Source organism: Alexandromys fortis, unplaced genomic scaffold (genome assembly GCF_014885135.2).
Source record: "Alexandromys fortis isolate MF-2015 unplaced genomic scaffold, M_Fortis_MF-2015_v1.1 scaffold_90, whole genome shotgun sequence".
Classification (NCBI taxonomy): domain Eukaryota; kingdom Metazoa; phylum Chordata; class Mammalia; order Rodentia; family Cricetidae; genus Alexandromys; species Alexandromys fortis.
The window spans coordinates 858,428-871,132 of NW_026067985.1; the positions used below are offsets into that span (position 1 = coordinate 858,428).

At 48.9% G+C, this 12,705-nt stretch overlaps 2 pseudogenes; both read left to right on the plus strand.

The window, feature by feature from the left end:
• Positions 1-4,545: 4,545 nt before the first annotated feature.
• LOC126511676 (60S ribosomal protein L7a-like) lies at positions 4,546-5,380 on the plus strand (annotated as a pseudogene).
• A 6,018-nt stretch (positions 5,381-11,398) lies between these two features.
• Positions 11,399-12,327, plus strand: LOC126511685 (prohibitin 1-like; annotated as a pseudogene).
• Positions 12,328-12,705: the final 378 nt, after the last annotated feature.

The window sequence follows — 12,705 nt, forward strand, 5'->3', positions numbered from 1 at the left end:
GTCAGCATTCTACCATGAGGATGGTCTGGTCATTGTTTGGGACTGTCCCTTTCTGATTGTCCCTTGAAGGAGAATACATTTTCTCCCATCACCTCTTTGTCACATATACCCTGCCCTCCCCCCTCCCTGCCCCGATCCCCCATTCTATTCCTGACCAAATAAAAGGATGCATTAGAGTCTTCTAGAAAGTACTTGGTACATTATAATGGAGCGGAATGACAGAGGAAGAAGCTTAGGTGAGAAGCCTGGTTCAATTGGCGTCTAAAAATCAATATCGGCAGGCTTTAGATTGCACTGCTGCTGACTCTTGGCTCCTTGGGGACACAAGGCAGATGTTCACTGGAAGGGGAAGGAAAGAGCCGGTACAAGACAGCTGGGGAGCCAGCGGGGAGCTTCCATTTGCAGAGGCTCTGGGGGCCCTAATGAGAAGCGGGGAGCCTTCCAGGAGAGTAGGATGAAACCAGGGGTGGGAAGTGTTTGCACACCCTGTCTGATTCTGCTGTGTTCATCCGAGTGATCTTGGAGCCCCAGGTGGGAGGACTAGGCAGTTTGGCCGAGCCAGCAAGGCTTCCTGAAGATTTTCTAAGTGTCTGGCGGCGTGTCAGACACTGGGTACTAAAGCTAGGTCAAACCCACAGCTTGTAAGGAGGTGAAACAAGAAGCTACTCATTGTCCGTTGGGTCTGCTTGCTGTCTGGGGTTGTATTAGCCAGCAGCAAACTATGGCTCCACAACTCAGCGTGTGTGATTACCAGAATAGCCCAAATTACTCAGATAGCCTGAATTCAGAAATCTGAAATAAGAACTGCTTCCAAAAGATAAAATTTAGCATGTCAAAGTAATGCTGGAAAGTTTTGGATTTGGGGCTGGGTCTGTAGCTCCGTTACAGAACACTTGCCTGGCTTGCATGAGACCCTAGGTTCAATTCCCTAGTCCTGTTACGGTGGGAGGGGACCATTGACTCAGGCTGGGGAGACGGCCAAGCGTGTAAAAGGCTTGCCATACAAGCATAAGGACCAGAGTTCAAATCCCCTGCACTCATGCTGATGGTGAGCAGGTGTGATGGCCCTCTTGTAATACCAGAGCATAGGAGGTAGAGACAGGAGGTCCCCTGGGGCAAGCTGGCTAGCCCCCATACTAATTGAATGAGTGAGCTATGGGTTCAAGTGAGAGACCCTGCCTCATGTGAGGTGGAGGATGAGGGAGAAAGACAACTGACGTCAATCTCTTTCCTCCATACTCACACACATGTGCGCATCCCACACATGTGTGCCCCCCCCATGCATGCATGAAAACATTGCGGTTTGAAACATTATGGATTTGGGCTTTGGGGGTTTGGGGTGTCCTGTGAATAAATCCATACAAACATCCCCAAATGTAAGATAACTGGAGGCAGAAACACCTGTAACAATAATATCTTGAATAATAATACATTAATAAAAATAACAATGCATTGATAAGTAGCTGAAGCCATTTCTGATGGTCAAACATGCTGCAGGTTCTAGTCAAGGGTGCTGTATACACGATCCTATTCAAATCTCGTCATAACTTTAATGTAAATGATTCCAGCCCCTTTGGGTGAGGTAAAATTAACTCACTTGACCAATGTGAGTGGCCTTCAAACAATTTCAGCTTGGAGGCATCAGATGGCAAAACCTAATTCTTCTGATGCATGTGTCTATCCATCCACAGGCCTAGGAATGTGTGGTTTAGTGCCAGAGTCTAGCTGGAAATTTATTTCTTTATGACACTTAAAGGAAATCTGTTTATCACCTAATAAAAGAATGAGGCTGGGTTTTCCATCATGCAATCGGAGGAGCTCCCAAAGAATCTGTTTGCACCAAGATTCTCATTTTATGGGAATTAACCTGTGCCCTGTGGTCCTTCTCCCTGCCCTAAGCCTTTCAATCCTATGCTATTCACTTGGGAGGTGTGCAATTCATAGAGAATTCACCCTCAAGGACCAGACCTTAAACTTCTTCCCAAATGGAAATAGCACTGCTTGCCACATAGGAGGAGGAAGAGGAGAGAAGGGTTAAGAACGAAATACAGCAATAAGGAGAGGCTGTAACCAGCTCTCTCCTGCAGGTAAAGGATTTCAGCTTGGGGTCAGCAATATTGTTCTGCAAAGGGCCGGGTGGTAGGTGTCTTAAGTTGGTGCTGTTGTCCCTGCTTGGCTCTGCTACTGCTTTGCCATAGCAGCGTTAGACACCATTTGAACATGGGCTCGCTTGGGTCTCAGTTTGTAAGCCGGGGTGTCCACCCCTTGGGAGAGATGGTAACACAGGGCTGGGAGGATTTGAACCTGAAATCCTCCCTTTACATCAGGAAGAGTCTTAGTTAGAGTTCCTAATTTCTGCAAAGAAGACACCATGGCCATAGCAACTCTCATAAAGGAAAACTTGTCATTGGGACTGGTTTACTGGTTTACAGTTCAGAGGTGTAGTCCAGTGTCATCATGGCAGGAAGCATGGCTGTATGTGGGCAGACATGGAGAAGGAGCTGAGAGTTCTACATCTGGATTAGGAGGCAGCAGAAAGAGCAAGAGTCACGGAGCCTGGCTTGAGCATTTGAAACCTCAAAGCCTGCCCGCCCCCCTCCCCAGTGACCCAGTGACACACTTCCTCCAACAAGGCTACACCTCCTTGTAGTGGCATTTCAATTGTATTTTAATAAATAAAGCTTGCCTGAAGATCTGAGAGAAAAATAGCCCCACTGGCCATCCTTACAGACCAGGTAATGATAACACACATATTTTTAAATTGTTTTTATTGAGCTATATATTTTTCTCCACACCCCTCCCTCCTCTCCCATCCCCTTCTTCCCTCTCCTATTATCCTCATGCTCCCAATTTACTCAGGAGATCTGATAACACACACTTTTAATCCCAGTAGCCACACTAGTTGGCATAGAATGTTGAAAGGAGGCTGCTAGTTAGTTCCTGGCTGCTTACCCCAAAATAATCACACAGAAACTGTATCAATTAAATTACTGCTTAGCCCATTAGCTCTAGCTTCTTTGTGCTAACTCTTACATATTAATTTAACCCATTTCTATCAATCTGTGTATCGCCACGTGGCTATGGCTTACCAGCTAAAGTTCCAGTGTCTGTCTCCAGAGGGGCTACATGGCTTCTTTCTGACTCCACTTCCTTTCTCCCAGCATTCAGTTTAGTCCCCCGCCCTGCCTAGCTCTGTTCCCTTATAGCTTTGCTATAGTCCCAAAGCAGTTCTTTTATTAACCAATGATATTCACAGCATCCAGAGGGGAATCCCACATCCATAGAAACTGGGTGGTGCATGACTTTAATCCCAGTGGTGTACACCTTTAATCCTAGCCCTAGAAAGGAATATAAAACATGAGGAGACAGCTCTCAGACACAGTCTCAGAAGGTTCATGGAGGCAGGATTGTCATTTTAGACTGAGGTCAAAGTGAAAGCTGGTGGCTGGCTGTTTTGCTTTTCAGATCTTCAGGTTGAACCCCAATTTCTGCCTCTGAGATTTTAAATCTTGCTCCACCTCCAAATAGCGCCACTCCCCATGGGTCAAGTGTTCAAATCTATAAGATTATGGGGGACATTTCCAGGCAAACCACCACAGTAAGCTTTCCTAAAACTGAAGTGAGATCTCAAAACATGTTCTTATTAGCAGCTCCCTTCTGTGTTATCGTCTGGAATATTCTTCTCAGCCTCGGGATGCAGCTTCTGTCTTTGTGGACAAGTAGCAGTGAGTTTACTAAAGATGGAGGTAGGGTTGGTTGCAGGGCTCTGAGGGAACAGAATGATACCCCTTCCAGCAAAAGATCCAGTTAGAGGTTTTGAAATGGAGTTCTCTTGAACTAAACTATGGGCACAGCGACATCATAAGGAGAGCATGGCAGGAGAGGCTGCCTGTCCGGAGCTGTGTTCTGGGGTCATAGCATGCGATCAACCAGAGTGTCCAGGGGGAAGACATTCTGACCTCTACCACTTCCCTCCACCCACTCACCTGCCTACCTCCCAACTGTCAGACAGTAGTCTCAGAGAGTTGCTAAGATCATGGGGAGCAGACAGACAGAGACAGCCAACAGGCAGGTCATTAGTCAGCATGTGTCCTGTGCCTAACAACACATTCAGTGTTAGATTCCAAAATGGTATAGCCACCCTTACCTGCTTCCTATGATTTTTAGGATAACAATTTAGAATCTGTTCTTAAGATTCTACCCCTGTCCATGAGACGGGAATAAAAATCCTCTCCAGGGTATTTTAGGGGCTGGGATAGAGCTCATGGGTAGAGAGCAGCCTTAGCATGTGAGAGACCCTCAGCAAAATGAAAACCATTTTCTTCTCATCTAGACACGGATTCATGCAGTGCTCTGTTGATCATTCGAATCGATGGTTCATCAGTTTAAAGATTTTTAAATTCTTTCCTGGTTCAGTAAAGCATAGAGAACTCAGGATTCAAACTCAGTCAGCTCTGGAATTCTATGATCTTCCATGAGCCTTTCTACTGTAGAACTTATATTTGTCATTTAAGAATGTGTCATAAGACAATCCCCTTTTTCTTTCTCTCTCCTCCAGCCCGGCAAGATGCCCAAGGGAAAGAAGGCCAAGGGGAAGAAGGTGGCCCCGGCCCCCACCGTTGTGAAGAAGCAGGAGGCGAAGGTGGTGAATCCTTTGAGAAGAGGCCTAAGAATTTCGGCATTGGGCAGGACATCCAGCCCAAGAGAGATCTCACGCGCTTCGTCAAATGGCCCCGCTACATTAGGCTGCAGAGGCAGAGGGCCATCCTCTACAAGCGGCTCAAAGTTCCTCCTGCCATTAACCAGTTCACCCAGGCCCTGGACCGGCAAACAGCTACCCAGTTGCTTAAACTTGCCCACAAGTACAGGCCAGAGACCAAGCAGGAAAAGAAGCAGAGGCTGCTGGCCCGTGCTGAGAAGAAAGCCGCCGGCAAAGGGGATGTCCCAACTAAGAGACCACCTGTCCTTCGAGCGGGTGTCAATACAGTCACCACTTTGGTAGAGAACAAGAAGGCTCAGCTGGTGGTGATTGCCCACGACGTAGACCCCATTGAGCTGGTGGTCTTCCTGCCTGCTCTGTGTCGCAAGATGGGGGTCCCCTACTGCATCATCAAGGGAAAGGCCAGGCTGGGGCGTCTGGTCCATAGGAAGACGTGCACCACTGTTGCCTTCACACAGGTTAACTCGGAAGACAAGGGTGCTCTGGCCAAGCTGGTGGAAGCTATTAGGACCAATTACAACGACAGATATGATGAGATCCGCCACCACTGGGGAGGCAACGTCCTGGGTCCTAAATCTGTGGCTCGAATTGCCAAGCTGGAAAAGGCAAAGGCCAAAGAACTTGCCACTAAACTGGGTTAAATGTACTGCTGAGTTTTCTGTACATAAATATAATTATAAAACTTCAAAAAAAAAAGAATGTGTCATAAGACAAGTCAGTGGATAATTCTTCTTCCATGATGTATTTTGAGGGACTGATTTGTCTTCATCTCTCAGTGTTTCTGGGGCCCTCCAGCCAAGGCTTTGCTTGAGATGCTGGTGAATTTTCACACCCCCCCCTGTACATAACTCTGTCACAGACATATTTCACATAAAACCTGCATGTTTCTTGATCAAACGTGTGGCAATTTTACAGCGTTGGCTGGGGCCGGACAAACCACGGCCTCGGGAATGGTTAGGCCAATTTAATTTATTCACTACGGCTCTCTCTTTCTAGTGAAGTCATTAGTGACCCTTGTTCTGTGTGAGTTCACCCCTGAGCACTGATTTCATTTTCTCTAATTGGAAAAGCTTTGGGGGAAAGCACGGTTAGGATGGTCACAAATAACCCCTTTGATCTGCCCCGGAAGTGCGGGAACAACTTTGCCCTTTCTCGGCAACTCAGAGTTCAATTGTCCAGGGAGTCTCTGTCCTGCCACTGTAGACCTCAGCGACATTGAAGACTTGTCCTGTGCTGAATCTGAAACCAGGAAACCCCAAACCCTGAGCCTGGTGGTGGTATATTACTTCCAGCCCAAAGCCTGACAAAGAACCTAGTTGAGCTCTCTGTGACAGCGCTTTGTCCCAGGGAGACAGCATCCATGATAATGTCACTTCAGACCCCATCACCTAACCACACTGCAGTCACCTGACTTTGTGTGAGCAGACACTGCAATGTGTCCAGGAGAACGAATTCAACTAATGCCGTGTTTTCCGGAACACACCGCCATGTCATGTGACTTGGGCTGGGTTCCCTAGAGAAGTCCTAGATGGAGAAGTTTGTCCCAGGCAGTCATGCATCCTAAGTGCGCAGATTCCTCATGAGGCATGATGTCAGCATGCTGAGCCTAGAGTCCCCATGGTTTTGCCTCCAAAGTCATGCTGCCAGGCAGAGGGAGACGGCTCAGCCAGTGAAGTGCTTACTTTGTGAACATGAGGACCCCGGTTCGATCCCAGAACCGACGTATGCAGAGCCAGGTGTGGTGGTACACAGGTATAAAAACAGGGAGAGGAGCCCTGGAGCCTGCTGACCAGACAGCCTAGGGTACCTGCTGAGTCCATGCCAGTGAGAGACTGGCTCAAACAGAAAAAACGGTGGGAGGGGGCAGACCAAGGGCTCCTGGGGAATCGCATCTGAGGCTGATCTCTGGCTTTCTCATGTACCCGCACACACAAGAACACACGCAAACATACAGTCACAAAGTCCCACTTTGTTGTCTCAGCCATAGTCACAGACTCCCCCTAGACTTCTGGAGGGGAAAACTAGAACCCTAATTGTCTTCCTTTTTCTTCTCTTTTGGAAGTTCTGGGTATGGAGCGTAGGGCATCCTGCATGCATGCTAGGCATGGCCCTGCCCCTGATTGACCTCCCCAACCCTTTATATGTATGTGCACACGTGTGTGAGAATGCATGTGTATTTGTGTGCACATGTGTGTGAGAATGCATGTGTATGTGTGCACATGTGTGAGAATGCATGTGTATGTGTGTGCACACGTGTGTGAGAATGCATGTGTATTTGTGTGCACACGTGTGTGAGAATGCATGTGTATTTGTGTGCACATGTGTGTGAGAATGCATGTGTATGTGTGTACATGTGTGAGAGAATGCATGTATATGAGTGTGCACTGTGTGTGAGAATGCATGTGTATGTGTGTGCACATATGTGAGAATGCATGTGTATGTGCACATGTGTGTGAGAATGCATGTGTATGTGTGTGCACATGTGTGTGAGAATGCATGTGTATGTGTGTGCTCGTGTGTGCAGGTATATACAGAGGCCAGAGGTTTACACGGAGCAGCTTTCTCAATCTTTGGCTTGTCACCTTAGTTTTTGAGACAAGTCCTCTCTCTGACCCTGGTGCTCACTGGCTAGACTGGCCATGGAAGCCCAGAGATCCACCTGTCCCTGCCCCATGGTGCCCCACTGAACTGCTAGAGTTACACACATATGCTGCCATGCCCAGCTTGTAATGGGTGCTGGGAATTTGAACTTGGGTCCTCCTGTTTGTGCAGGGAGCATGTACTGACAGAGCCTCGTCCCAAGGGCCTATGTAATATTTCATTTTGAGATGGGAGTGTCTCCCTAAATTACCCCTGCTGGTGGGGTTAAAGACAGAACCACCACTCCACTTGGCTTGGGGGGGAGGGTCTACATAAGTTAATGTTGGTGGGGTCACAGCCTGAGCTACCACCACACTCCGGTTGGTTGGTAACTGTCAGGTAGAAATTATCTTTAAGACCTTGGAGAGTTTCTGTACCTAGGCTTCTCTCTTGTCTGCAGCCTCATAGTGGGGGGCTCTTTGGAGGGTCTCAGCTTCTAGCAAGTGCCCTCCCTGTGGCTCCGTACCCTCTGTGCTCACAAGCCTTTATCTTATCTTTATTGAGTCCAGGACATTCTGGCCTGCGTTGAATACCAGGGCCTTTCTTGGGCTTCAGTGGCTGAGTCCCCATGACTGCTGTTGGGCCTTCAGGCTCTGTCTTAATTTCTGACAAGTTGGTGTTGTGAGCAGGTCCCAAGCTTGCCTGAGACTCTGCTGACTCCCCACAGTGTCTGAGAGCCTTTCTCTTTGACTTGCAGTTCCTAAGAGAAGCCCCTGGAGGCAGTTGCGATGGATCTACACAGAGGTGTGTGCCATGCATGTTTCTGAATGCTCACTTGCTTTATGGTATGGGCAGCATCCCCCATGGGTTCAAGTGCATGTCCCCTAAACAACCAGGTAAAGGCAGGCATCCCCTTGGATTCAGAAGTGGCCTCAAATGCAGAGGAAGGGGATGGCTTTGTAAGACATGAGGAAAGACTAAGGAACTTTGCCTTATCCGGCACGGTTCATGTTTCTCTGTGCCTGCCCACAACTGTGTTGATCTGATGGCAACTGAAGCAAAGTCTTCTTCCTATTCTTCATGCATATGTGAGCTGAAGGTACCTAGGGTCAGGATAGGGGCCATATCTGTTGTATGCAGGATTCCTGTCCTTTGGTAAGAGCAGATGCGCTTACACACAACGCGCACATAGATAGCCACCTGTGATGCTTCTGAGTCCGCTGTCCTGCAGGAATAATGTGACCGTGGCCATCTTGGAATCAGCAGCCAGGGTTCTCACACGGGACCCTCGTGAAACAGTGTTCACGGACATTCTCTCATGGAAGGAAGGGAGGGCTCATAAGGGGTGCAGGAGCCCCCTCCCCAGCCAGGACATGTTAGAAGTTAACAATTCCTGGGGAGTAGGAGGAAACTTTCTGAAGGTGTGTTTGTGGTTCTAGTTGGCAGCGTGGACCTGGGAAAGTGCGACCTACAGTAAATAAAGCCCTAGCCAGCTTTATTCCGAGCATCTGAGGGTTTATACGCTGAGAGTTAAGAAGAGTCACCTGAGTGAAGCGTATGCTTACAAGAACGAGTCATACGTGACAAAAGCGTGTTCCTCCATATGAACAACGACAGCTGAAGTAGGCTCACCCCTGCCCTCTACACCAGGGAGGAGCGTGGAAACACATTTCTAGAACAAGTCCGTGTTTTTGGAGAAACTGAGGTCACAAGACTCTTGCTTTCTTGGAATTTTCTCCCAAGCACTCAGAATTCTCACAAGACTGCATGCTTGGACTGTGTTCTGACAATGGTGGAGCGATTAGCTGTCCATGCTCCTGGAAGTAGTCCTTCACCCATGTTCCTGTAAGCAACTAGGAAAATCCGTGCGTTCACTGAAGTGGACTGGGGTAGACTCATTTCCTTTCTCTGTCTGTCTGTCTGTCTTCCTGTCTTCTCTGTATGTGTGTGTGTGTGTGTCTGTCTCTGTCTCCTTCTCCCCCCCCCCATGGAAGTGGACCCCCTAGTAAAAGTTACAGAACCCTGTATATTAGTTGGATACCCCTAGATTTGAATTAATATTGATTTCATGTAACACATGGAGAAAGGGGTACCTGGACTGGGGGTTCATTCAGAGATCCTAATATGCCCAAGGCCCTGGATTCCATCTTGAACAGAGATAAATACACAGGAAAGGAAAAAAAGTAAAGTTCATGCTTGGGAATTACAACTTTATTTTATATTTAACTTAGAATAATACTAAGTAGCAAGTACTTAAAGGAAACACCATGGTTAGTGGAAAGGAAATCACCAAAGAATAAACTTCCTTGGGCTGGCTAGATGGCTCAGCGGGGAAAGGAGCTTGCTGCGAAGTCGGATGACCTGAGTTCGAGCCCAGGAACCTGCATGTTGGGAGGTGAGAACTGAAACCAAGAGATGGTCTGTAACCCTCACAACTGTACTATGGCACACGCACAACACCCACCCACAACACACAATAAAAGTAAATAAATTCAGCTGGGCGGTGGTGGCACACACATTTAATCCCAACACTCAGGAAGTAGAGGCAGGCAGATCTCTGTGAGTTCAGGGCCAGCCTGGTCTACAGAGCGAATTTCAGGCTCCAGGACAGGTTCCAAAGCTACAGAAAAACCCTGTCTCGAAAAACCAACCAACCAACCAACCAAACAGATAAATAAGTCCACCACCACCACCCAAATTGAAAGAAAACCCTTGAACAACAGTAGCTTCCTGCTTTGGGAACCGAGGTCCTTCCTGCCTGCATTAATTACTCTGCTCCTTGCTGTGATCAAATCCCAGACAAGAAACAACTCAAAAAGAAGCCTGAGGGGGGGGGGGGGTCAGTGCACCGTGGGAGGGGGCAGTATAGGGCCCAAGCCTGGGCAACTGGTCACATGACTTCAGGAAGTGGGGCTGGAACATAAAACCTCAAGGCCCACGACCAGTGAAACAGATTCACTTTCTCCAGAGAGACTCTGCCTTCTGGCTTCCTATATTCTTGCCCCCCAAAGTGCACCCCAGGGAGCAGGTGTTTGTTGAACTCCTGAGCCCCTGGAGGACATCCTACGATGTGATCTCATCACTGTGATCTTTGTTGTTCACAGAGCCCTGACGATTAAGGAGCCTTGTTGCGTATTCACCGGACTGTTTGCCTTAAGAGTCTGTGTGTTCTTCCGTGTCCCGGCGGCGGTTAGCTTGCCCTTGGACGTTCTTCCTGCGTCTCCCCCCACATGTGCCCTTGCTTGTCTAGGACACCAGGCAAAGGTCTAAAAATGGATGCCACGGGAGCAGTTTGTTAAATGTGGCCCCTGGGAATAAAAAGGTGGGCCATGGCACAGGGCTTTCTGTTGTGGGTGACAGGAGTGGCCATCTGGGGACTGTGTTCCTGTCCCTATTGCTGCCCGTCTCAGAGCCCAGCCCCTTCGCGGGATGATCCACAAACCATGCAACCCCAGATTCAAGGCGAGCAGATAGAGGAGGGGTCAGGACCATGGCTATGATGGATGGGTCTGCCTTCTAGTTGATTATTGACTTGAATGCCCCAAGTGGTGAGGCAATCTACCTTCCAAACAAGGCTGTGGAAAGTTCTGGAAAAGCCAAAGAAGGAAAATTCTGGGTAGTAGTAGTTGTGGCCAGGTTGGGCTTTTGTCCAACTCCTCCATTCCTTTGGCCAGGGCACCTTGAACCAGACCCCAGATGGTCTCCAGACATACGAGGGCAGGTCCTCAGAACTGGGTCATGCCCTGGCTGCAGGGGACTAATAATTTCTGCACCTGGGAGAGGCACACAAGGCCCCCAAATTAATATAGTTAATGAAGGAAGCCGAGGAACCAGCTGCCGTCCAGGTCCCTTGGCCTTTGCTCAGTTTCCTGGTCTCCATCTCCACGCACTCTTAACTCCCAGATCTGATCATTTGGGGTCCAGTTCTGGAACACTCTAGGATTATCCTTTGGATGTAGATAAGAGTGCACCATGAAGCCAGCCAAGAAGCAGAAGACCCACCCTTGAGGAAAGCCCATGGCCATCCTCCCTGGGTCTCACGTTTCTCCCTCAACAACCTTAATTAAGACTGGATAAATTGAGTTCGCGAGGCTGGGGAATTCACGTGGAGGTCAGAGTGGAGGCAGGTGTGAGTGGGTGCAACAGAAGGAATCATGGCTGCCAAAGTGTTTGAGTCCATCGGGAAGTTCGGCCCGGCTTTAGCAGTGGCAGGAGGTGTGGTGAACTCCGCCTTGTATAATGTGGATGCTGGACACAGAGCTGTCATCTTTGACCGATTCCGTGGCGTACAGGACGTCGTGGTAGGGGAAGGGACTCACTTTCTCATCCCTTGGGTACAGAAACCAATTATCTTTGACTGTCGCTCATGCCCACGGAATGTACCAGTCATCACTGGTAGCAAAGATTTGCAGAACGTCAACATCACACTATGTATCCTCTTCCGGCCGGTGGCCAGCCAGCTCCCTCGTATCTACACCAGCATCGGCGAGGACTATGATGAGCGGGTGCTGCCTTCCATCACTACAGAGATCCTCAAGTCAGTGGTGGCTCGCTTTGATGCTGGAGAATTGATCACCCAGCGAGAGCTGGTCTCCCGGCAGGTGAGCAAAGACCTCACAGAGAGAGCAGCAACATTTGGGCTCATTCTGGATGATGTGTCCTTGACTCTGACCTTCAGGAAGGAGTTCACAGAAGCAGTGGAAGCAGGTGGCTCAGCAGGAAGCGGAGAGGGCCAGATTTGTGGTGGAAAAGGCTGAGCAGCAGAAGAAGGCAGCCATCATCACTGCTGAGGGCGACTCCAAGGCAGCCGAGCTGATCGCCAACTCCCTGGCCACGGCAGGTGATGGCCTGATTGAGCTGTGGAAGCTGGAAGCAGCTGAGGACATTGCTTACCAGCTATCTCGCTCTCGGAACATCACCTACCTGCCAGCGGGGCAGTCAGTGCTCCTCCAGCTTCCCCAGTGAGGCCCCCTGCTTGCACCTTCTCAGGCCAACCAGGCCGTGGCCTCCATCATTCTGAACACACTTTCCTTCTGCCCCACCCCAGAAATCACTGTGAAATTACATGATTGGCTTGACGTGAAGGAAATAAAAGCAGAATCACTTCAGATCTGTAATTACCAAAAAAAAAAAAAAAAAAAAAAAAAAAAGACTGGATAAATTACCTGTCAGAGACCCGTATCCACTCAGTCCTCCCCAGACCTTCCAGGTCCCTCCTTGGCTGGTCTGAGTCTAAGGGTTGAAGGTCGCAGAGTGTGGAGTCGGGGAAAGGAGAAATACAAATCTTAGAGACCAACCTGGACCCAATCCAAAATCCAGACTTGCTCGTTACGTGTTTGGGACAAGTGATTATGCCCGTCTTGGCCTCAGTTTCTTCTGCCTCATCTGCAAAATGGGTAGCAGCC